Genomic DNA, 14,278 nt, shown 5'->3' on the forward strand with positions numbered 1-14,278 from the left:
TGTGGCCTATCTGGCGACAACGCAGCTCTTTCAGCAGGCAGACCCCCATTTTAAGAGAGGTCTCAAAACAGATTTCCCTGACCGGGAATTGAACCCGGGCCGCGGCGGTGAGAGCGCCGAATCCTAGCCACTAGACCACCAGGGAGACTCTTAAAACAGGATTGCCTCAGCAAGTGCTTTTTTTCTTGCGTGTCTGAACTGGAGGATGGGAGATCGCATGCCTTCCTCGCAAATAAAACCTGCCATTCGCTCAACCTTCGATAGCTCAGTTGGTAGAGCGGAGGACTGTAGGTCAAAAGCGGTTAGAAATCCTTAGGTCGCTGGTTCAACTCCGGCTCGAAGGAGGGATGTTTTGGCCTAAAAATGTGGCCTATCTGGCGACAATGCAGCTCTCTCAGCAGGCAGACCCCCATTTTAAGAGAGGTCTCAAAACAGATTTCCCTGACCGGGAATCGAACCCGGGCCGCGGCGGTGAGAGCGCCGAATCCTAGCCACTAGACCACCAGGGAGAGCTTGGCTTCCTCTGCTCGCTGTCAAAGATGAGGACCAAGTTTCAAAATGAAGCAAGGCAAAGGCAGAGCTTTCCACTGACCCTTAAGTTCCCTGACCGGTAATCGAACCCAGGCCGCGGCGGTGAAAGCGCCGAATCCTAGCCACTAGACCACCAGGGAGAGCTTGGCTTCCTCTGCTCGCTGTCAAAGATGAGGACCAAGTTGCAAAACGAAGCAAGGCAAAGCTTTCCACTGACCCTTAAGTTCCCTGACCGGGAATCGAACCCGGGCCGCGGCGGTGAAAGCTCCGAATCCTAGCCACTAGACCACCAGGGAGAGCTTGGCTTCCTCTGCTCGCTGTCAAAGATGAGGACCAAGTTGCAAGGCAAAGGCAGAGCTTTCCACTGACCCTTAAGTTCCCTGACCGGGAATCGAACCCGGGCCGCGGCGGTGAGAGCGCCGAATCCTAGCCACTAGACCACCAGGGAGACTCTTAAAAGAGGATTGCCTCAGCAAGGGCTTTTTTTCTTGCGTGTCTGAACTGGAGGATGGGAGATCGCATGCCTTCCTCGCAAAAAAAACCTGCCACTCGCTCACCCTTCGATAGCTCAGTTGGTGGAGCGGAGGACTGTAGGTCAAAAGCGGTTAGAAATCCTTAGGTCGCTGGTTCATATCCGGCTCGAAGGAGGGATGTTTTGGCCTAAAAATGTGGCCTATCTGGCGACAATGCAGCTCTTTCAGCAGGCAGACCCCCATTTTAAGAGAGGTCTCAAAACAGATTTCCCTGACCGGGAATCGAACCCGGGCCGCGGCGGTGAGAGCGCCGAATCCTAGCCACTAGACCACCAGGGAGAGCTAGGCTTCCTCTGCTCGCTGTCAAAGATGAGGACCAAGTTGCAAGGCAAAGGCAGAGCTTTCCAGTGACCCTTAAGTACCCTGACCGGGAATCGAACCCGGGCCGCGGCGGTGAAAGCACCGAATCCTAGCCACTAGACCACCAGGGAGACTCTTAAAAGAGGATTGCCTCAGCAAGGGCTTTTTTTCTTGCGTGTCTGAACTGGAGGATGGGAGATCGCATGCCTTCCTCGCAAATAAAACCTGCCACTCGCTCACCCTTCGGTAGCTCAGTTGGTAGAGCGGAGGACTGTAGGTCAAAAGCGGTTAGAAATCCTTAGGTCGCTGGTTCAAATCCGGCTCGAAGGAGGGATGTTTTGGCCTAAAAATGTGGCCTATCTGGCGACAATGCAGCTCTCTCATCAGTCAGACCCCCATTTTAAGAGAGGTCTCAAAACAGATTTCCCTGACCGGGAATCGAACCCGGGCCACGGCGGTGAGAGCGCCGAATCCTAGCCACTAGACCACCAGGGAGAGCTTGGCTTCCTCTGCTCGCTGTCAAAGATGAGGACCAAGTTGCAAAATGAAGCAAGGCAAAGGCAGAGCTTTCCACTGACCCTTAAGTTCCCTGACCGGGAATCGAACCCGGGCCGCGGCGGTGAGAGCGCCGAATCCTAGCCACTAGACCACCAGGGAGACTCTTAAAAGAGGATTGCCTCAGCAAGGGCTTTTTTTCTTGCGTGTCTGAACTGGAGGATGGGAGATCGCATGCCTTCCTCGCAAAAAAAACCTGCCACTCGCTCACCCTTCGATAGCTCAGTTGGTGGAGCGGAGGACTGTAGGTCAAAAGCGGTTAGAAATCCTTAGGTCGCTGGTTCATATCCGGCTCGAAGGAGGGATGTTTTGGCCTAAAAATGTGGCCTATCTGGCGACAATGCAGCTCTTTCAGCAGGCAGACCCCCATTTTAAGAGAGGTCTCAAAACAGATTTCCCTGACCGGGAATCGAACCCGGGCCGCGGCGGTGAGAGCGCCGAATCCTAGCCACTAGACCACCAGGGAGAGCTAGGCTTCCTCTGCTCGCTGTCAAAGATGAGGACCAAGTTGCAAGGCAAAGGCAGAGCTTTCCAGTGACCCTTAAGTACCCTGACCGGGAATCGAACCCGGGCCGCGGCGGTGAAAGCACCGAATCCTAGCCACTAGACCACCAGGGAGACTCTTAAAAGAGGATTGCCTCAGCAAGGGCTTTTTTTCTTGCGTGTCTGAACTGGAGGATGGGAGATCGCATGCCTTCCTCGCAAATAAAACCTGCCACTCGCTCACCCTTCGGTAGCTCAGTTGGTAGAGCGGAGGACTGTAGGTCAAAAGCGGTTAGAAATCCTTAGGTCGCTGGTTCAAATCCGGCTCGAAGGAGGGATGTTTTGGCCTAAAAATGTGGCCTATCTGGCGACAATGCAGCTCTCTCATCAGTCAGACCCCCATTTTAAGAGAGGTCTCAAAACAGATTTCCCTGACCGGGAATCGAACCCGGGCCACGGCGGTGAGAGCGCCGAATCCTAGCCACTAGACCACCAGGGAGAGCTTGGCTTCCTCTGCTCGCTGTCAAAGATGAGGACCAAGTTGCAAAATGAAGCAAGGCAAAGGCAGAGCTTTCCACTGACCCTTAAGTTCCCTGACCGGGAATCGAACCCGGGCCGCGGCGGTGAGAGCGCCGAATCCTAGCCACTAGACCACCAGGGAGACTCTTAAAAGAGGATTGCCTCAGCAAGGGCTTTTTTTCTTGCGTGTCTGAACTGGAGGATGGGAGATCGCATGCCTTCCTCGCAAATAAAACCCTCCACTCGCTCAACCTTCGATAGCTCAGTTGGTAGAGCGGAGGACTGTAGGTCAAAAGCGGTTAGAAATCCTAAGGTCGCTGGTTCATATCCGGCTCGAAGGAGGGATGTTTTGGCCTAAAAATGTGGCCTATCTGGCGACAATGCAGCTCTTTCAGCAGGCAGACCCCCATTTTAAGAGAGGTCTCAAAACAGATTTCCCTGACCGGGAATTGAACCCGGGCCGCGGCGGTGAGAGCGCCGAATCCTAGCCACTAGACCACCAGGGAGACTCTTAAAACAGGATTGCCTCAGCAAGTGCTTTTTTTCTTGCGTGTCTGAACTGGAGGATGGGAGATCGCATGGCTTCCTCGCAAATAAAACCTGCCATTCGCTCAACCTTCGATAGCTCAGTTGGTAGAGCGGAGGACTGTAGGTCAAAAGCGGTTAGAAATCCTTAGGTCGCTGGTTCAACTCCGGCTCGAAGGAGGGATGTTTTGGCCTAAAAATGTGGCCTATCTGGCGACAATGCAGCTCTCTCATCAGTCAGACCCCCATTTTAAGAGAGGTCTCAAAACAGATTTCCCTGACCGGGAATCGAACCCGGGCCGCGGCGGTGAGAGCGCCGAATCCTAGCCACTAGACCACCAGGGAGAGCTAGGCTTCCTCTGCTCGCTGTCAAAGATGAGGACCAAGTTGCAAGGCAAAGGCAGAGCTTTCCAGTGACCCTTAAGTACCCTGACCGGGAATCGAACCCGGGCCGCGGCGGTGAAAGCACCGAATCCTAGCCACTAGACCACCAGGGAGACTCTTAAAAGAGGATTGCCTCAGCAAGGGCTTTTTTTCTTGCGTGTCTGAACTGGAGGATGGGAGATCGCATGCCTTCCTCGCAAATAAAACCTGCCACTCGCTCACCCTTCGGTAGCTCAGTTGGTAGAGCGGAGGACTGTAGGTCAAAAGCGGTTAGAAATCCTTAGGTCGCTGGTTCAAATCCGGCTCGAAGGAGGGATGTTTTGGCCTAAAAATGTGGCCTATCTGGCGACAATGCAGCTCTCTCATCAGTCAGACCCCCATTTTAAGAGAGGTCTCAAAACAGATTTCCCTGACCGGGAATCGAACCCGGGCCACGGCGGTGAGAGCGCCGAATCCTAGCCACTAGACCACCAGGGAGAGCTTGGCTTCCTCTGCTCGCTGTCAAAGATGAGGACCAAGTTGCAAAATGAAGCAAGGCAAAGGCAGAGCTTTCCACTGACCCTTAAGTTCCCTGACCGGGAATCGAACCCGGGCCGCGGCGGTGAGAGCGCCGAATCCTAGCCACTAGACCACCAGGGAGACTCTTAAAAGAGGATTGCCTCAGCAAGGGCTTTTTTTCTTGCGTGTCTGAACTGGAGGATGGGAGATCGCATGCCTTCCTCGCAAATAAAACCCTCCACTCGCTCAACCTTCGATAGCTCAGTTGGTAGAGCGGAGGACTGTAGGTCAAAAGCGGTTAGAAATCCTAAGGTCGCTGGTTCATATCCGGCTCGAAGGAGGGATGTTTTGGCCTAAAAATGTGGCCTATCTGGCGACAATGCAGCTCTTTCAGCAGGCAGACCCCCATTTTAAGAGAGGTCTCAAAACAGATTTCCCTGACCGGGAATTGAACCCGGGCCGCGGCGGTGAGAGCGCCGAATCCTAGCCACTAGACCACCAGGGAGACTCTTAAAACAGGATTGCCTCAGCAAGTGCTTTTTTTCTTGCGTGTCTGAACTGGAGGATGGGAGATCGCATGGCTTCCTCGCAAATAAAACCTGCCATTCGCTCAACCTTCGATAGCTCAGTTGGTAGAGCGGAGGACTGTAGGTCAAAAGCGGTTAGAAATCCTTAGGTTGCTGGTTCAACTCCGGCTCGAAGGAGGGATGTTTTGGCCTAAAAATGTGGCCTATCTGGCGACAATGCAGCTCTCTCAGCAGGCAGACCCCCATTTTAAGAGAGGTCTCAAAACAGATTTCCCTGACCGGGAATCGAACCCGGGCCGCGGCGGTGAGAGCGCCGAATCCTAGCCACTAGACCACCAGGGAGACTCTTAAAAGAGGATTGCCTCAGCAAGGGCTTTTTTTCTTGCGTGTCTGAACTGGAGGATGGGAGATCGCATGCCTTCCTCGCAAAAAAAACCTGCCACTCGCTCACCCTTCGATAGCTCAGTTGGTGGAGCGGAGGACTGTAGGTCAAAAGCGGTTAGAAATCCTTAGGTCGCTGGTTCATATCCGGCTCGAAGGAGGGATGTTTTGGCCTAAAAATGTGGCCTATCTGGCGACAATGCAGCTCTTTCAGCAGGCAGACCCCCATTTTAAGAGAGGTCTCAAAACAGATTTCCCTGACCGGGAATCGAACCCGGGCCGCGGCGGTGAGAGCGCCGAATCCTAGCCACTAGACCACCAGGGAGAGCTAGGCTTCCTCTGCTCGCTGTCAAAGATGAGGACCAAGTTGCAAGGCAAAGGCAGAGCTTTCCAGTGACCCTTAAGTACCCTGACCGGGAATCGAACCCGGGCCGCGGCGGTGAAAGCACCGAATCCTAGCCACTAGACCACCAGGGAGACTCTTAAAAGAGGATTGCCTCAGCAAGGGCTTTTTTTCTTGCGTGTCTGAACTGGAGGATGGGAGATCGCATGCCTTCCTCGCAAATAAAACCTGCCACTCGCTCACCCTTCGGTAGCTCAGTTGGTAGAGCGGAGGACTGTAGGTCAAAAGCGGTTAGAAATCCTTAGGTCGCTGGTTCAAATCCGGCTCGAAGGAGGGATGTTTTGGCCTAAAAATGTGGCCTATCTGGCGACAATGCAGCTCTCTCATCAGTCAGACCCCCATTTTAAGAGAGGTCTCAAAACAGATTTCCCTGACCGGGAATCGAACCCGGGCCACGGCGGTGAGAGCGCCGAATCCTAGCCACTAGACCACCAGGGAGAGCTTGGCTTCCTCTGCTCGCTGTCAAAGATGAGGACCAAGTTGCAAAATGAAGCAAGGCAAAGGCAGAGCTTTCCACTGACCCTTAAGTTCCCTGACCGGGAATCGAACCCGGGCCACGGCGGTGAGAGCGCCGAATCCTAGCCACTAGACCACCAGGGAGACTCTTAAAAGAGGATTGCCTCAGCAAGGGCTTTTTTTCTTGCGTGTCTGAACTGGAGGATGGGAGATCGCATGCCTTCCTCGCAAATAAAACCCTCCACTCGCTCAACCTTCGATAGCTCAGTTGGTAGAGCGGAGGACTGTAGGTCAAAAGCGGTTAGAAATCCTAAGGTCGCTGGTTCATATCCGGCTCGAAGGAGGGATGTTTTGGCCTAAAAATGTGGCCTATCTGGCGACAATGCAGCTCTTTCAGCAGGCAGACCCCCATTTTAAGAGAGGTCTCAAAACAGATTTCCCTGACCGGGAATTGAACCCGGGCCGCGGCGGTGAGAGCGCCGAAACCTAGCCACTAGACCACCAGGGAGACTCTTAAAACAGGATTGCCTCAGCAAGTGCTTTTTTTCTTGCGTGTCTGAACTGGAGGATGGGAGATCGCATGGCTTCCTCGCAAATAAAACCTGCCATTCGCTCAACCTTCGATAGCTCAGTTGGTAGAGCGGAGGACTGTAGGTCAAAAGCGGTTAGAAATCCTTAGGTTGCTGGTTCAACTCCGGCTCCAAGGAGGGATGTTTTGGCCTAAAAATGTGGCCTATCTGGCGACAATGCAGCTCTCTCAGCAGGCAGACCCCCATTTTAAGAGAGGTCTCAAAACAGATTTCCCTGACCGGGAATCGAACCCGGGCCGCGGCGGTGAGAGCGCCGAATCCTAGCCACTAGACCACCAGGGAGAGCTTGGCTTCCTCTGCTCGCTGTCAAAGATGAGGACCAAGTTGCAAAACGAAGCAAGGCAAAGCTTTCCACTGACCCTTAAGTTCCCTGACCTGGAATCGAACCCGGGCCGCGGCGGTGAAAGCTCCGAATCCTAGCCACTAGACCACCAGGGAGAGCTTGGCTTCCTCTGCTCGCTGTCAAAGATGAGGACCAAGTTGCAAAATGAAGCAAGGCAAAGGCAGAGCTTTCCACTGACCCTTAAGTTCCCTGACCGGGAATCGAACCCGGGCCGCGGCGGTGAGAGCGCCGAATCCTAGCCACTAGACCACCAGGGAGACTCTTAAAAGAGGATTGCCTCAGCAAGGGCTTTTTTTCTTGCGTGTCTGAACTGGAGGATGGGAGATCGCATGCCTTCCTCGCAAATAAAACCCTCCACTCGCTCAACCTTCGATAGCTCAGTTGGTAGAGCGGAGGACTGTAGGTCAAAAGCGGTTAGAAATCCTAAGGTCGCTGGTTCATATCCGGCTCGAAGGAGGGATGTTTTGGCCTAAAAATGTGGCCTATCTGGCGACAATGCAGCTCTTTCAGCAGGCAGACCCCCATTTTAAGAGAGGTCTCAAAACAGATTTCCCTGACCGGGAATTGAACCCGGGCCGCGGCGGTGAGAGCGCCGAATCCTAGCCACTAGACCACCAGGGAGACTCTTAAAACAGGATTGCCTCAGCAAGTGCTTTTTTTCTTGCGTGTCTGAACTGGAGGATGGGAGATCGCATGCCTTCCTCGCAAATAAAACCTGCCATTCGCTCAACCTTCGATAGCTCAGTTGGTAGAGCGGAGGACTGTAGGTCAAAAGCGGTTAGAAATCCTTAGGTTGCTGGTTCAACTCCGGCTCGAAGGAGGGATGTTTTGGCCTAAAAATGTGGCCTATCTGGCGACAATGCAGCTCTCTCAGCAGGCAGACCCCCATTTTAAGAGAGGTCTCAAAACAGATTTCCCTGACCGGGAATCGAACCCGGGCCGCGGCGGTGAGAGCGCCGAATCCTAGCCACTAGACCACCAGGGAGAGCTTGGCTTCCTCTGCTCGCTGTCAAAGATGAGGACCAAGTTGCAAAATGAAGCAAGGCAAAGGCAGAGCTTTCCACTGACCCTTAAGTTCCCAGACCGGGAATCGAACCCGGGCCGCGGCGGTGAGAGCGCCGAATCCTAGCCACTAGACCACCAGGGAGACTCTTAAAAGAGGATTGCCTCAGCAAGGGCTTTTTTTCTTGCGTGTCTGAACTGGAGGATGGGAGATCGCATGCCTTCCTCGCAAAAAAAACCTGCCACTCGCTCACCCTTCGATAGCTCAGTTGGTGGAGCGGAGGACTGTAGGTCAAAAGCGGTTAGAAATCCTTAGGTCGCTGGTTCATATCCGGCTCGAAGGAGGGATGTTTTGGCCTAAAAATGTGGCCTATCTGGCGACAATGCAGCTCTTTCAGCAGGCAGACCCCCATTTTAAGAGAGGTCTCAAAACAGATTTCCCTGACCGGGAATCGAACCCGGGCCGCGGCGGTGAGAGCGCCGAATCCTAGCCACTAGACCACCAGGGAGAGCTTGGCTTCCTCTGCTCGCTGTCAAAGATGAGGACCAAGTTGCAAGGCAAAGGCAGAGCTTTCCACTGACCCTTAAGTTCCCTGACCGGGAATCGAACCCGGGCCGCGGCGGTGAGAGCGCCGAATCCTAGCCACTATACCACCAGGGAGAGCTTGGCTCTCTCTGCTCGCTGTCAAAGATGAGGACCAAGTTGCAAAACGAAGCAAGGCAAAGGCAGAGCTTTCCAGTGACCCTTAAGTTCCCTGACCGGGAATCGAACCCAGGCCGTGGCGGTGAGAGCGCCGAATCCTAGCCACTAGACCACCAGGGAGAGCTTGGCTTCCCCCCTGCTCGCTCTGCTCACTGTCAAAGATGAGGGCAACGTTGCAAGGCTAAGCTGTCAAATGAACCTACCACCAGGGAGAGTTTGGCTTCCTCTTGGGCCAAAAAAGGCACCGCTGAGATTTGAACTCAGGATCTCCTGTTTACTAGACAGGCGATTTGACCAACTAAGCCACGGCGCCTTGCTTAATGCTCCATGACGGGCTCAGGCTGCTGTGTTCTCTTTGGGTAGGTGCTTTGAGGTGGGGTCTACAGCGTCTTTGAAAGACACCTCCGAAGGTTATGCCCAGCATGCAGCAAAGCCTCTCAAGGCACCATAATGAAGAGATTTTTCAGCTTCTTTGACTCTGATGGCGGTACAGCTCATTGTCACACAGGCAGGACCCACAACAGAAGTAAACAAGAAAACCCTCGTCCCTGGGTGGGCTCGAACCACCATCCTTTCGGTTAACAGCCGAACGCGCTAACCAATTGCGCCACAGAAAGCCTGTCTCCGCAGAACCATGACTGAAAAATGGAAGGAAACGCTCTCACTGCGTCCACAATAAAGAATTTTTTTTCCCAATGGAGGGCCACACATAATGTCCGCTGACCCCGACGTGATTTGAACACACAACCTTCTGATCTGGAGTCAGACGCGCTACCGTTGCGCCACGAGGCCTGTGTGCCTGTTAGGAGGCAACACTCGGACGTGGACTCTGATGTGCAAACGCTGTGCCGCACAGTGCGCTGAGAGTACCAACTATGGCGTGAACGCCATCAGGATTGACGTCCAATGGACGTCGCCAAGCTTCTCCTGGGATTCAACAAGATTAGTGTCTGTGCAACACTGCCTGAACGATTCCACAGAAGAAGTCCCCAAAAACGCAATTCTAATTGCAACCTGGCTGAGATCACGCAGACTCAGTCTCGTGACCCCTGCAGCTGTTCCTTGAACCAATCTCATAACAAGTTCAAAATCAAACTCGTTCATACGATCCATATTGACCTTACATGAACAAATTTATTGTCAAAGACATTTTGAAGGGTGCGTGCTCACTAATGTTGACGATTGGCGAAGTATTTCTATTCTTCAACGAGCAAACCCCGCTACACTTGCCGGGGATTCGCCATACGATCCTTAAGGGTTTGTGTGGGCGAGGAGATTTACATGCGGAAGTTCCACAAAATACTCTGAGTTTTCTGTGCTTCCAGAGCCCGGATAGCTCAGTCGGCAGAGCATCAGACTTTTATATTTTACTTTTATATATTATACTTTTCTTCAAGACCATCAGATGAATTAGGCAATGATATGCTATGAGGTCAAGGTGATGAGGTCTCAAGTGTGCCACTAATCCCCTCTCTCTTCCAGTCATACATGGAGTCCATCAGTAGCAATGGAAACAACAATGCCCTCTTGTGTGTCCATGGAGGGCTGTGAGGCCTAACACATCTTCACAGAATTCTCCCTTCTCTTCATCAAAAAATCTGACAAACACCAGAAGTTTTGCGTTGTCTGGGTTGTCTGTGGATTCATCCAAAGCCAATGAAATGCATTTAGCCTTTTTTATAGCAGACTTCATTTGGTCCAGCAAATCATCAGCAAGGACTTCAGTTCGCTTTACAGCAGTGGAATCAGACAAAGATATTTGGTTTATTTTTTGTATGATGTCATCTTTTTGAGTTCCCTCAAACAGGGCAATTGCTATTTCATTCATGCATTCCTTTACTATCTCCGAGTCGGTGAACGGTTTCTTGTGCTTTCCTAAGAGCCATGCCACTCTTTATGAGGCTTCAGTTGCACGCTCTTGTTGGGTGGCTGATCTAACTATTACACCGCATGTTGCTTGATATGATGATTGCAGTTGGTTTATTTTTCTGGCCCTTACCTCAGAGTTCTGGGGGTAATTTTGTTCAAAGTTTCCATGCTTTGTGTCATAGTGACATTTCACGTTACCACTCTTGACAAAGGCAACCGTCTCATTGCAGATTAAACACTTCGGCAGCAAAAATGCATACTTGTCAGTCCACTCGCAATTTTTGGAATCAACTTTTTGTCGGGTTTAGAGCTAATGTGACCAGACGTCCGGATTTCGTCCTGACAGTCCGGTTTTCCAGACCTTTGTCCAGACCGCTGTTGCGTGTCCTCCTTTTCGCCTCCTTTTCGCCCTTTTGTCCACCTTTTTGATCCTTCCTGCCAGGGGCGGACTCTCTTTACAGTGGGGGCGGAGCTTCATCACAGGGCCCTCTGCTACCAAGTCATTTTAAAATTAAAAACATTAAAAAAACGTAAAAATATCTGATGAATGCATATGTTATAATGTGTCACTGGTTCAGCCAAGTAAGCCTATATGTCAAATAAAACACAAAGAAAAGCCACATTTGTTGACAAGTTTGTATTGACGAACAAAGAAAACAGTTTGCCAGTCAAATAAAATATTTTCAACACCACGGACAGCTGATTGACAGCGATGGTGCTCAGTGCTCTCAATCAGTGCCACACTATTTCTTACAATTTTGTTGTCTGCTTAACGATCCTCCAGAACAAATAAATCTAACAAAACTATATGCATATCATGGTCCCTTATTACATCTTCATCCTCCTCTCCTTCATGGTGGCAAATCTGCCAACCACCTTGTCCTTGTCAATATGTATGTCCCGCTCCACACACAGCAAAGTGAGATTTGACAGTCTGGCCTCATCCATGCACGAACGCAAGTATGTCTTAAAGAGCCGCAGACAGCTGAAACTTCGTTCAGCACTGGCGCTGCTGATGGGAAGGGTTTTATAAATCCTGTGGAGAATGTTCAGGTGTGGGTAGGCTCTATCCATGTCGTTGGCAATGAGGAATGGCAGGACGGCAACGGTGGTGAGATCCATGTTTAACTCAGAATACAATGCACAAAAAGAGCGAAACTCCTCCACTGCGTCTTCTGGCTTGGGCATGTCTTCTGAGTAGTAAAGGGCCAGCTCAAGAATTTTCTCCTCAGCATCAGGGTGCTCAAACCGCTTTGGGCAGAGTACTGTGAACAGTTTGGCCATTTTTTTGAAGTCTGAAAATCGACTTTCAAACTGCCCCACAAAAAGAATGTAAAAATAACTATCTGCTTTGAAGCGGCGTCTGCTGTCCTCGATCTGGTCATCCTCTGCGTCCTCGTCAAAATGCCTTCTTCTCTTGTGAACCCTCTCCTCCGCAAACTCGGTGGCTACGTCGCTTTCTCTGGCCATATTTCATGCTATGTTCTCCATTCTGTCAAAGGCCTCCTCTGTGCGTAACTCTCTGATCTGAGTCCACTGTGGATCCAACAGATCCACAGTACTGTCAATAAGATCCACAGCAGTGTTGACATCCAGTGATTCTTTTTGTAGGTAATTCGACAGGATGTATGTCCTCTTCAACAAATCGTTCCAAAACACCAACACAAAAACAAATTCAAATGTGCTGAGTTTTGACAGCAGGCCGCCAGCTTTAGAGGCTGCCTTGGGTGTGCTGTTGTGGTGGTGTTGGATACGGTTCAGGGCTTTGAGAATTGATGGGAGGCTCTGTATCACCGCTTCTGTGGCTTGCTTCCTGGAGGCCCACCTTGTGTCAGAAAGGCTTTTCAGTGTAAGAATGGTTCTTTACAGTTGCATGTTTTCCTGCTCCTCCTCCAGTATTTAAACCTCAGAAGGCTTGCAGTTAAAAAGCAGTATAAGGTCTCAAGTGTACCGTAAAAAACTTTAGCGCTACACAAACAACACGCAGCATCCATCAAAATCAGATTGAGGTTGTGTGCGCAGCAGTGGACATAAAATGCCTTGTCTGAGCAATTTTCCTTGACCCTGGCTTGCAGCCCCGTTAACTGCCCATACATCGTTCTCGCACCATCATATGCTTGTCCCCTCAGATAATTTACATTAAGACCAAGGTTCTTTGTCAGCGAATTATGCAGAACATCATAAAAGGATGCCACACTGCCATCAGGTACCTCCTCAAATTTAATAAAGCGCTCAATGCTGCTGCCTGTTTTGGTGACATATCTGAGTGAAAGAGAAAACTGATCCATTTTTGGAATCTACAATAACTGAAAAAGACTTTACTGACTTTATCTCATCGATTATTGTGCTCAGTGTCTCTTTGGAAAGAGCTGCAATGAGCTCGTTTTGGGACTGGTGACTGAGGTATGTCACGCTGCTGACCGGGTTATTCATGTGATGCTCAAGGATGGAGTCGTAGTGAGCCGTAGTGAATTGACCAGCAACTTCAGGAACTGAAGTTGCTGGTCAATTCCCATAATGAAAGGCCTCTCTCTCTCTCTCTCTCGCTCTCTCTCTCGCTCTCTCTCTCTTTATCTCTCTCTCTTTATCTCTCAGGCTCCCGGCCTCTACTCTGCCTAAATTTGCCGTTTGTTCGAAATACAAATGTAACTTCATGAATTTCATTTTTTTAATGTGTCTGCTTAGAATGTAGCGTTTTGTTGCCTGGTAATTGGGTGTGCTCACGCCTTCGGCGAGCACAACCATTGTTCTCTCACATATATATTTATTTTTGTTTCTTTTTGCCCCCCTAAGGATCCGTCAATATTTGAACTACATAGACGTTTGTGTCAAAAGTTTTGTTGTGTTAGCGATTGAGTTGCTTGTATTTTTATTTACGTTCCGTTGCATGGTTTAGGCTGAACTTAAGTTTTTGTGGCAAAAAGTGCCTTGTGTCAACCAATTTGACAAGACCCATGTAATTGGCAAGATATGTTGTGCTGCTATACAGTACACACGGAGCACGGCTAATTTAGGTAGTCACCTGAAGAGGCTACATGGTATTTGTGTGGAGACGTCTGCCTCCCCCTCAGATTCAGCTATGGCTACAGTCAGTGGCTAGCTCCACCGGTAACCCTAGCAAGAATAGGAAGCTATTCTCCGAGAAACAAATCCCTGTTGTGTACGACAAAGTAAGACGAGAGATAGCTGAGTCATTGAGAAAAACCTTAAAGTAGGACGTATGAGTTCAATTTAGTGTGTGGTGTTATGACAGTGTTTACAGCAACTTGTGACTGCCAGTAATAGTTTTTTTTTTTACATTCAGAGAACACATACAACAGGAAAGAAGGACTGGTTTAAGGCAAGGTCCAGGCCTAGTGTTATTTTATCTTTTGTCAGAGACTTTGTTTAATATGTGAAGTAAACCTTTCACTTGTTTAGTTAATTGATGATTTGCTGTCTGACAAAGAAATAAATCATTATGTACCATATTAAATTGCATAGCATCATATTTTTTTGCATCGCATCTCATTGAATCGCATAGTGTCGAATCGCACTGCATCGCAATAGGGGTGAATCGTATCGCATTAGTAGTTGCTTTTATGTATCTTTAATGTATCGGATCATTGGCAGTGCATCCAGATGTGTATCGCATCGTCCTCAGTGATGGAGATGCACATCCCTACTATTAAGCCCC

General features: G+C 50.3%; 53 non-coding genes across 53 annotated transcripts; 17 read left to right on the plus strand and 36 right to left on the minus strand.

Annotated features, from left to right (window-relative positions):
* Positions 1-73: 73 nt before the first annotated feature.
* trnae-cuc (transfer RNA glutamic acid (anticodon CUC)) lies at positions 74-145 on the minus strand. Its single transcript has one exon. It is a non-coding gene; the product is annotated as a tRNA-Glu (tRNA).
* A 109-nt stretch (positions 146-254) lies between these two features.
* On the plus strand, positions 255-344 carry trnay-gua (transfer RNA tyrosine (anticodon GUA)). The gene is given in 2 exon segments: positions 255-291; positions 309-344. It is a non-coding gene; the product is annotated as a tRNA-Tyr (tRNA).
* A 93-nt stretch (positions 345-437) lies between these two features.
* trnae-cuc (transfer RNA glutamic acid (anticodon CUC)) lies at positions 438-509 on the minus strand. Its single transcript has one exon. It is a non-coding gene; the product is annotated as a tRNA-Glu (tRNA).
* Positions 510-599: 90 nt separating this feature from the next.
* Positions 600-671, minus strand: trnae-uuc (transfer RNA glutamic acid (anticodon UUC)). Its single transcript has one exon. It is a non-coding gene; the product is annotated as a tRNA-Glu (tRNA).
* Positions 672-755: 84 nt separating this feature from the next.
* trnae-uuc (transfer RNA glutamic acid (anticodon UUC)) lies at positions 756-827 on the minus strand. The gene has a single exon. It is a non-coding gene; the product is annotated as a tRNA-Glu (tRNA).
* Positions 828-907: 80 nt separating this feature from the next.
* trnae-cuc (transfer RNA glutamic acid (anticodon CUC)) lies at positions 908-979 on the minus strand. The gene has a single exon. It is a non-coding gene; the product is annotated as a tRNA-Glu (tRNA).
* Positions 980-1,088: 109 nt separating this feature from the next.
* Positions 1,089-1,178, plus strand: trnay-gua (transfer RNA tyrosine (anticodon GUA)). The gene is given in 2 exon segments: positions 1,089-1,125; positions 1,143-1,178. It is a non-coding gene; the product is annotated as a tRNA-Tyr (tRNA).
* Positions 1,179-1,271: 93 nt separating this feature from the next.
* trnae-cuc (transfer RNA glutamic acid (anticodon CUC)) lies at positions 1,272-1,343 on the minus strand. The gene has a single exon. It is a non-coding gene; the product is annotated as a tRNA-Glu (tRNA).
* An 80-nt stretch (positions 1,344-1,423) lies between these two features.
* On the minus strand, positions 1,424-1,495 carry trnae-uuc (transfer RNA glutamic acid (anticodon UUC)). Its single transcript has one exon. It is a non-coding gene; the product is annotated as a tRNA-Glu (tRNA).
* Positions 1,496-1,604: 109 nt separating this feature from the next.
* On the plus strand, positions 1,605-1,694 carry trnay-gua (transfer RNA tyrosine (anticodon GUA)). The gene is given in 2 exon segments: positions 1,605-1,641; positions 1,659-1,694. It is a non-coding gene; the product is annotated as a tRNA-Tyr (tRNA).
* A 93-nt stretch (positions 1,695-1,787) lies between these two features.
* Positions 1,788-1,859, minus strand: trnae-cuc (transfer RNA glutamic acid (anticodon CUC)). Its single transcript has one exon. It is a non-coding gene; the product is annotated as a tRNA-Glu (tRNA).
* Positions 1,860-1,949: 90 nt separating this feature from the next.
* trnae-cuc (transfer RNA glutamic acid (anticodon CUC)) lies at positions 1,950-2,021 on the minus strand. Its single transcript has one exon. It is a non-coding gene; the product is annotated as a tRNA-Glu (tRNA).
* Positions 2,022-2,130: 109 nt separating this feature from the next.
* On the plus strand, positions 2,131-2,220 carry trnay-gua (transfer RNA tyrosine (anticodon GUA)). Its single transcript is given in 2 exon segments — positions 2,131-2,167; positions 2,185-2,220. It is a non-coding gene; the product is annotated as a tRNA-Tyr (tRNA).
* A 93-nt stretch (positions 2,221-2,313) lies between these two features.
* On the minus strand, positions 2,314-2,385 carry trnae-cuc (transfer RNA glutamic acid (anticodon CUC)). Its single transcript has one exon. It is a non-coding gene; the product is annotated as a tRNA-Glu (tRNA).
* Positions 2,386-2,465: 80 nt separating this feature from the next.
* Positions 2,466-2,537, minus strand: trnae-uuc (transfer RNA glutamic acid (anticodon UUC)). The gene has a single exon. It is a non-coding gene; the product is annotated as a tRNA-Glu (tRNA).
* Positions 2,538-2,646: 109 nt separating this feature from the next.
* trnay-gua (transfer RNA tyrosine (anticodon GUA)) lies at positions 2,647-2,736 on the plus strand. Its single transcript is given in 2 exon segments — positions 2,647-2,683; positions 2,701-2,736. It is a non-coding gene; the product is annotated as a tRNA-Tyr (tRNA).
* A 93-nt stretch (positions 2,737-2,829) lies between these two features.
* Positions 2,830-2,901, minus strand: trnae-cuc (transfer RNA glutamic acid (anticodon CUC)). The gene has a single exon. It is a non-coding gene; the product is annotated as a tRNA-Glu (tRNA).
* Positions 2,902-2,991: 90 nt separating this feature from the next.
* Positions 2,992-3,063, minus strand: trnae-cuc (transfer RNA glutamic acid (anticodon CUC)). The gene has a single exon. It is a non-coding gene; the product is annotated as a tRNA-Glu (tRNA).
* A 109-nt stretch (positions 3,064-3,172) lies between these two features.
* trnay-gua (transfer RNA tyrosine (anticodon GUA)) lies at positions 3,173-3,262 on the plus strand. Its single transcript is given in 2 exon segments — positions 3,173-3,209; positions 3,227-3,262. It is a non-coding gene; the product is annotated as a tRNA-Tyr (tRNA).
* Positions 3,263-3,355: 93 nt separating this feature from the next.
* trnae-cuc (transfer RNA glutamic acid (anticodon CUC)) lies at positions 3,356-3,427 on the minus strand. The gene has a single exon. It is a non-coding gene; the product is annotated as a tRNA-Glu (tRNA).
* Positions 3,428-3,536: 109 nt separating this feature from the next.
* trnay-gua (transfer RNA tyrosine (anticodon GUA)) lies at positions 3,537-3,626 on the plus strand. Its single transcript is given in 2 exon segments — positions 3,537-3,573; positions 3,591-3,626. It is a non-coding gene; the product is annotated as a tRNA-Tyr (tRNA).
* A 93-nt stretch (positions 3,627-3,719) lies between these two features.
* On the minus strand, positions 3,720-3,791 carry trnae-cuc (transfer RNA glutamic acid (anticodon CUC)). The gene has a single exon. It is a non-coding gene; the product is annotated as a tRNA-Glu (tRNA).
* An 80-nt stretch (positions 3,792-3,871) lies between these two features.
* On the minus strand, positions 3,872-3,943 carry trnae-uuc (transfer RNA glutamic acid (anticodon UUC)). Its single transcript has one exon. It is a non-coding gene; the product is annotated as a tRNA-Glu (tRNA).
* A 109-nt stretch (positions 3,944-4,052) lies between these two features.
* trnay-gua (transfer RNA tyrosine (anticodon GUA)) lies at positions 4,053-4,142 on the plus strand. Its single transcript is given in 2 exon segments — positions 4,053-4,089; positions 4,107-4,142. It is a non-coding gene; the product is annotated as a tRNA-Tyr (tRNA).
* Positions 4,143-4,235: 93 nt separating this feature from the next.
* Positions 4,236-4,307, minus strand: trnae-cuc (transfer RNA glutamic acid (anticodon CUC)). Its single transcript has one exon. It is a non-coding gene; the product is annotated as a tRNA-Glu (tRNA).
* A 90-nt stretch (positions 4,308-4,397) lies between these two features.
* On the minus strand, positions 4,398-4,469 carry trnae-cuc (transfer RNA glutamic acid (anticodon CUC)). The gene has a single exon. It is a non-coding gene; the product is annotated as a tRNA-Glu (tRNA).
* A 109-nt stretch (positions 4,470-4,578) lies between these two features.
* trnay-gua (transfer RNA tyrosine (anticodon GUA)) lies at positions 4,579-4,668 on the plus strand. The gene is given in 2 exon segments: positions 4,579-4,615; positions 4,633-4,668. It is a non-coding gene; the product is annotated as a tRNA-Tyr (tRNA).
* A 93-nt stretch (positions 4,669-4,761) lies between these two features.
* Positions 4,762-4,833, minus strand: trnae-cuc (transfer RNA glutamic acid (anticodon CUC)). The gene has a single exon. It is a non-coding gene; the product is annotated as a tRNA-Glu (tRNA).
* Positions 4,834-4,942: 109 nt separating this feature from the next.
* Positions 4,943-5,032, plus strand: trnay-gua (transfer RNA tyrosine (anticodon GUA)). Its single transcript is given in 2 exon segments — positions 4,943-4,979; positions 4,997-5,032. It is a non-coding gene; the product is annotated as a tRNA-Tyr (tRNA).
* A 93-nt stretch (positions 5,033-5,125) lies between these two features.
* Positions 5,126-5,197, minus strand: trnae-cuc (transfer RNA glutamic acid (anticodon CUC)). Its single transcript has one exon. It is a non-coding gene; the product is annotated as a tRNA-Glu (tRNA).
* Positions 5,198-5,306: 109 nt separating this feature from the next.
* On the plus strand, positions 5,307-5,396 carry trnay-gua (transfer RNA tyrosine (anticodon GUA)). Its single transcript is given in 2 exon segments — positions 5,307-5,343; positions 5,361-5,396. It is a non-coding gene; the product is annotated as a tRNA-Tyr (tRNA).
* A 93-nt stretch (positions 5,397-5,489) lies between these two features.
* On the minus strand, positions 5,490-5,561 carry trnae-cuc (transfer RNA glutamic acid (anticodon CUC)). Its single transcript has one exon. It is a non-coding gene; the product is annotated as a tRNA-Glu (tRNA).
* An 80-nt stretch (positions 5,562-5,641) lies between these two features.
* Positions 5,642-5,713, minus strand: trnae-uuc (transfer RNA glutamic acid (anticodon UUC)). The gene has a single exon. It is a non-coding gene; the product is annotated as a tRNA-Glu (tRNA).
* A 109-nt stretch (positions 5,714-5,822) lies between these two features.
* On the plus strand, positions 5,823-5,912 carry trnay-gua (transfer RNA tyrosine (anticodon GUA)). The gene is given in 2 exon segments: positions 5,823-5,859; positions 5,877-5,912. It is a non-coding gene; the product is annotated as a tRNA-Tyr (tRNA).
* A 93-nt stretch (positions 5,913-6,005) lies between these two features.
* Positions 6,006-6,077, minus strand: trnae-cuc (transfer RNA glutamic acid (anticodon CUC)). Its single transcript has one exon. It is a non-coding gene; the product is annotated as a tRNA-Glu (tRNA).
* Positions 6,078-6,167: 90 nt separating this feature from the next.
* Positions 6,168-6,239, minus strand: trnae-cuc (transfer RNA glutamic acid (anticodon CUC)). Its single transcript has one exon. It is a non-coding gene; the product is annotated as a tRNA-Glu (tRNA).
* Positions 6,240-6,348: 109 nt separating this feature from the next.
* trnay-gua (transfer RNA tyrosine (anticodon GUA)) lies at positions 6,349-6,438 on the plus strand. Its single transcript is given in 2 exon segments — positions 6,349-6,385; positions 6,403-6,438. It is a non-coding gene; the product is annotated as a tRNA-Tyr (tRNA).
* Positions 6,439-6,531: 93 nt separating this feature from the next.
* trnae-cuc (transfer RNA glutamic acid (anticodon CUC)) lies at positions 6,532-6,603 on the minus strand. The gene has a single exon. It is a non-coding gene; the product is annotated as a tRNA-Glu (tRNA).
* A 109-nt stretch (positions 6,604-6,712) lies between these two features.
* On the plus strand, positions 6,713-6,802 carry trnay-gua (transfer RNA tyrosine (anticodon GUA)). The gene is given in 2 exon segments: positions 6,713-6,749; positions 6,767-6,802. It is a non-coding gene; the product is annotated as a tRNA-Tyr (tRNA).
* Positions 6,803-6,895: 93 nt separating this feature from the next.
* On the minus strand, positions 6,896-6,967 carry trnae-cuc (transfer RNA glutamic acid (anticodon CUC)). Its single transcript has one exon. It is a non-coding gene; the product is annotated as a tRNA-Glu (tRNA).
* A 246-nt stretch (positions 6,968-7,213) lies between these two features.
* On the minus strand, positions 7,214-7,285 carry trnae-cuc (transfer RNA glutamic acid (anticodon CUC)). The gene has a single exon. It is a non-coding gene; the product is annotated as a tRNA-Glu (tRNA).
* A 109-nt stretch (positions 7,286-7,394) lies between these two features.
* trnay-gua (transfer RNA tyrosine (anticodon GUA)) lies at positions 7,395-7,484 on the plus strand. The gene is given in 2 exon segments: positions 7,395-7,431; positions 7,449-7,484. It is a non-coding gene; the product is annotated as a tRNA-Tyr (tRNA).
* A 93-nt stretch (positions 7,485-7,577) lies between these two features.
* trnae-cuc (transfer RNA glutamic acid (anticodon CUC)) lies at positions 7,578-7,649 on the minus strand. Its single transcript has one exon. It is a non-coding gene; the product is annotated as a tRNA-Glu (tRNA).
* A 109-nt stretch (positions 7,650-7,758) lies between these two features.
* Positions 7,759-7,848, plus strand: trnay-gua (transfer RNA tyrosine (anticodon GUA)). The gene is given in 2 exon segments: positions 7,759-7,795; positions 7,813-7,848. It is a non-coding gene; the product is annotated as a tRNA-Tyr (tRNA).
* Positions 7,849-7,941: 93 nt separating this feature from the next.
* Positions 7,942-8,013, minus strand: trnae-cuc (transfer RNA glutamic acid (anticodon CUC)). The gene has a single exon. It is a non-coding gene; the product is annotated as a tRNA-Glu (tRNA).
* Positions 8,014-8,103: 90 nt separating this feature from the next.
* trnae-cuc (transfer RNA glutamic acid (anticodon CUC)) lies at positions 8,104-8,175 on the minus strand. The gene has a single exon. It is a non-coding gene; the product is annotated as a tRNA-Glu (tRNA).
* A 109-nt stretch (positions 8,176-8,284) lies between these two features.
* On the plus strand, positions 8,285-8,374 carry trnay-gua (transfer RNA tyrosine (anticodon GUA)). Its single transcript is given in 2 exon segments — positions 8,285-8,321; positions 8,339-8,374. It is a non-coding gene; the product is annotated as a tRNA-Tyr (tRNA).
* Positions 8,375-8,467: 93 nt separating this feature from the next.
* trnae-cuc (transfer RNA glutamic acid (anticodon CUC)) lies at positions 8,468-8,539 on the minus strand. Its single transcript has one exon. It is a non-coding gene; the product is annotated as a tRNA-Glu (tRNA).
* An 80-nt stretch (positions 8,540-8,619) lies between these two features.
* trnae-cuc (transfer RNA glutamic acid (anticodon CUC)) lies at positions 8,620-8,691 on the minus strand. The gene has a single exon. It is a non-coding gene; the product is annotated as a tRNA-Glu (tRNA).
* Positions 8,692-8,781: 90 nt separating this feature from the next.
* On the minus strand, positions 8,782-8,853 carry trnae-cuc (transfer RNA glutamic acid (anticodon CUC)). Its single transcript has one exon. It is a non-coding gene; the product is annotated as a tRNA-Glu (tRNA).
* A 119-nt stretch (positions 8,854-8,972) lies between these two features.
* trnat-agu (transfer RNA threonine (anticodon AGU)) lies at positions 8,973-9,046 on the minus strand. Its single transcript has one exon. It is a non-coding gene; the product is annotated as a tRNA-Thr (tRNA).
* Positions 9,047-9,276: 230 nt separating this feature from the next.
* Positions 9,277-9,351, minus strand: trnan-guu (transfer RNA asparagine (anticodon GUU)). Its single transcript has one exon. It is a non-coding gene; the product is annotated as a tRNA-Asn (tRNA).
* A 102-nt stretch (positions 9,352-9,453) lies between these two features.
* Positions 9,454-9,525, minus strand: trnaw-cca (transfer RNA tryptophan (anticodon CCA)). The gene has a single exon. It is a non-coding gene; the product is annotated as a tRNA-Trp (tRNA).
* Positions 9,526-14,278: the final 4,753 nt, after the last annotated feature.

The sequence above is a fragment of the Osmerus eperlanus genome, chromosome 27 (assembly GCF_963692335.1).
Source record: "Osmerus eperlanus chromosome 27, fOsmEpe2.1, whole genome shotgun sequence".
In the NCBI taxonomy this organism is placed as follows: domain Eukaryota; kingdom Metazoa; phylum Chordata; class Actinopteri; order Osmeriformes; family Osmeridae; genus Osmerus; species Osmerus eperlanus.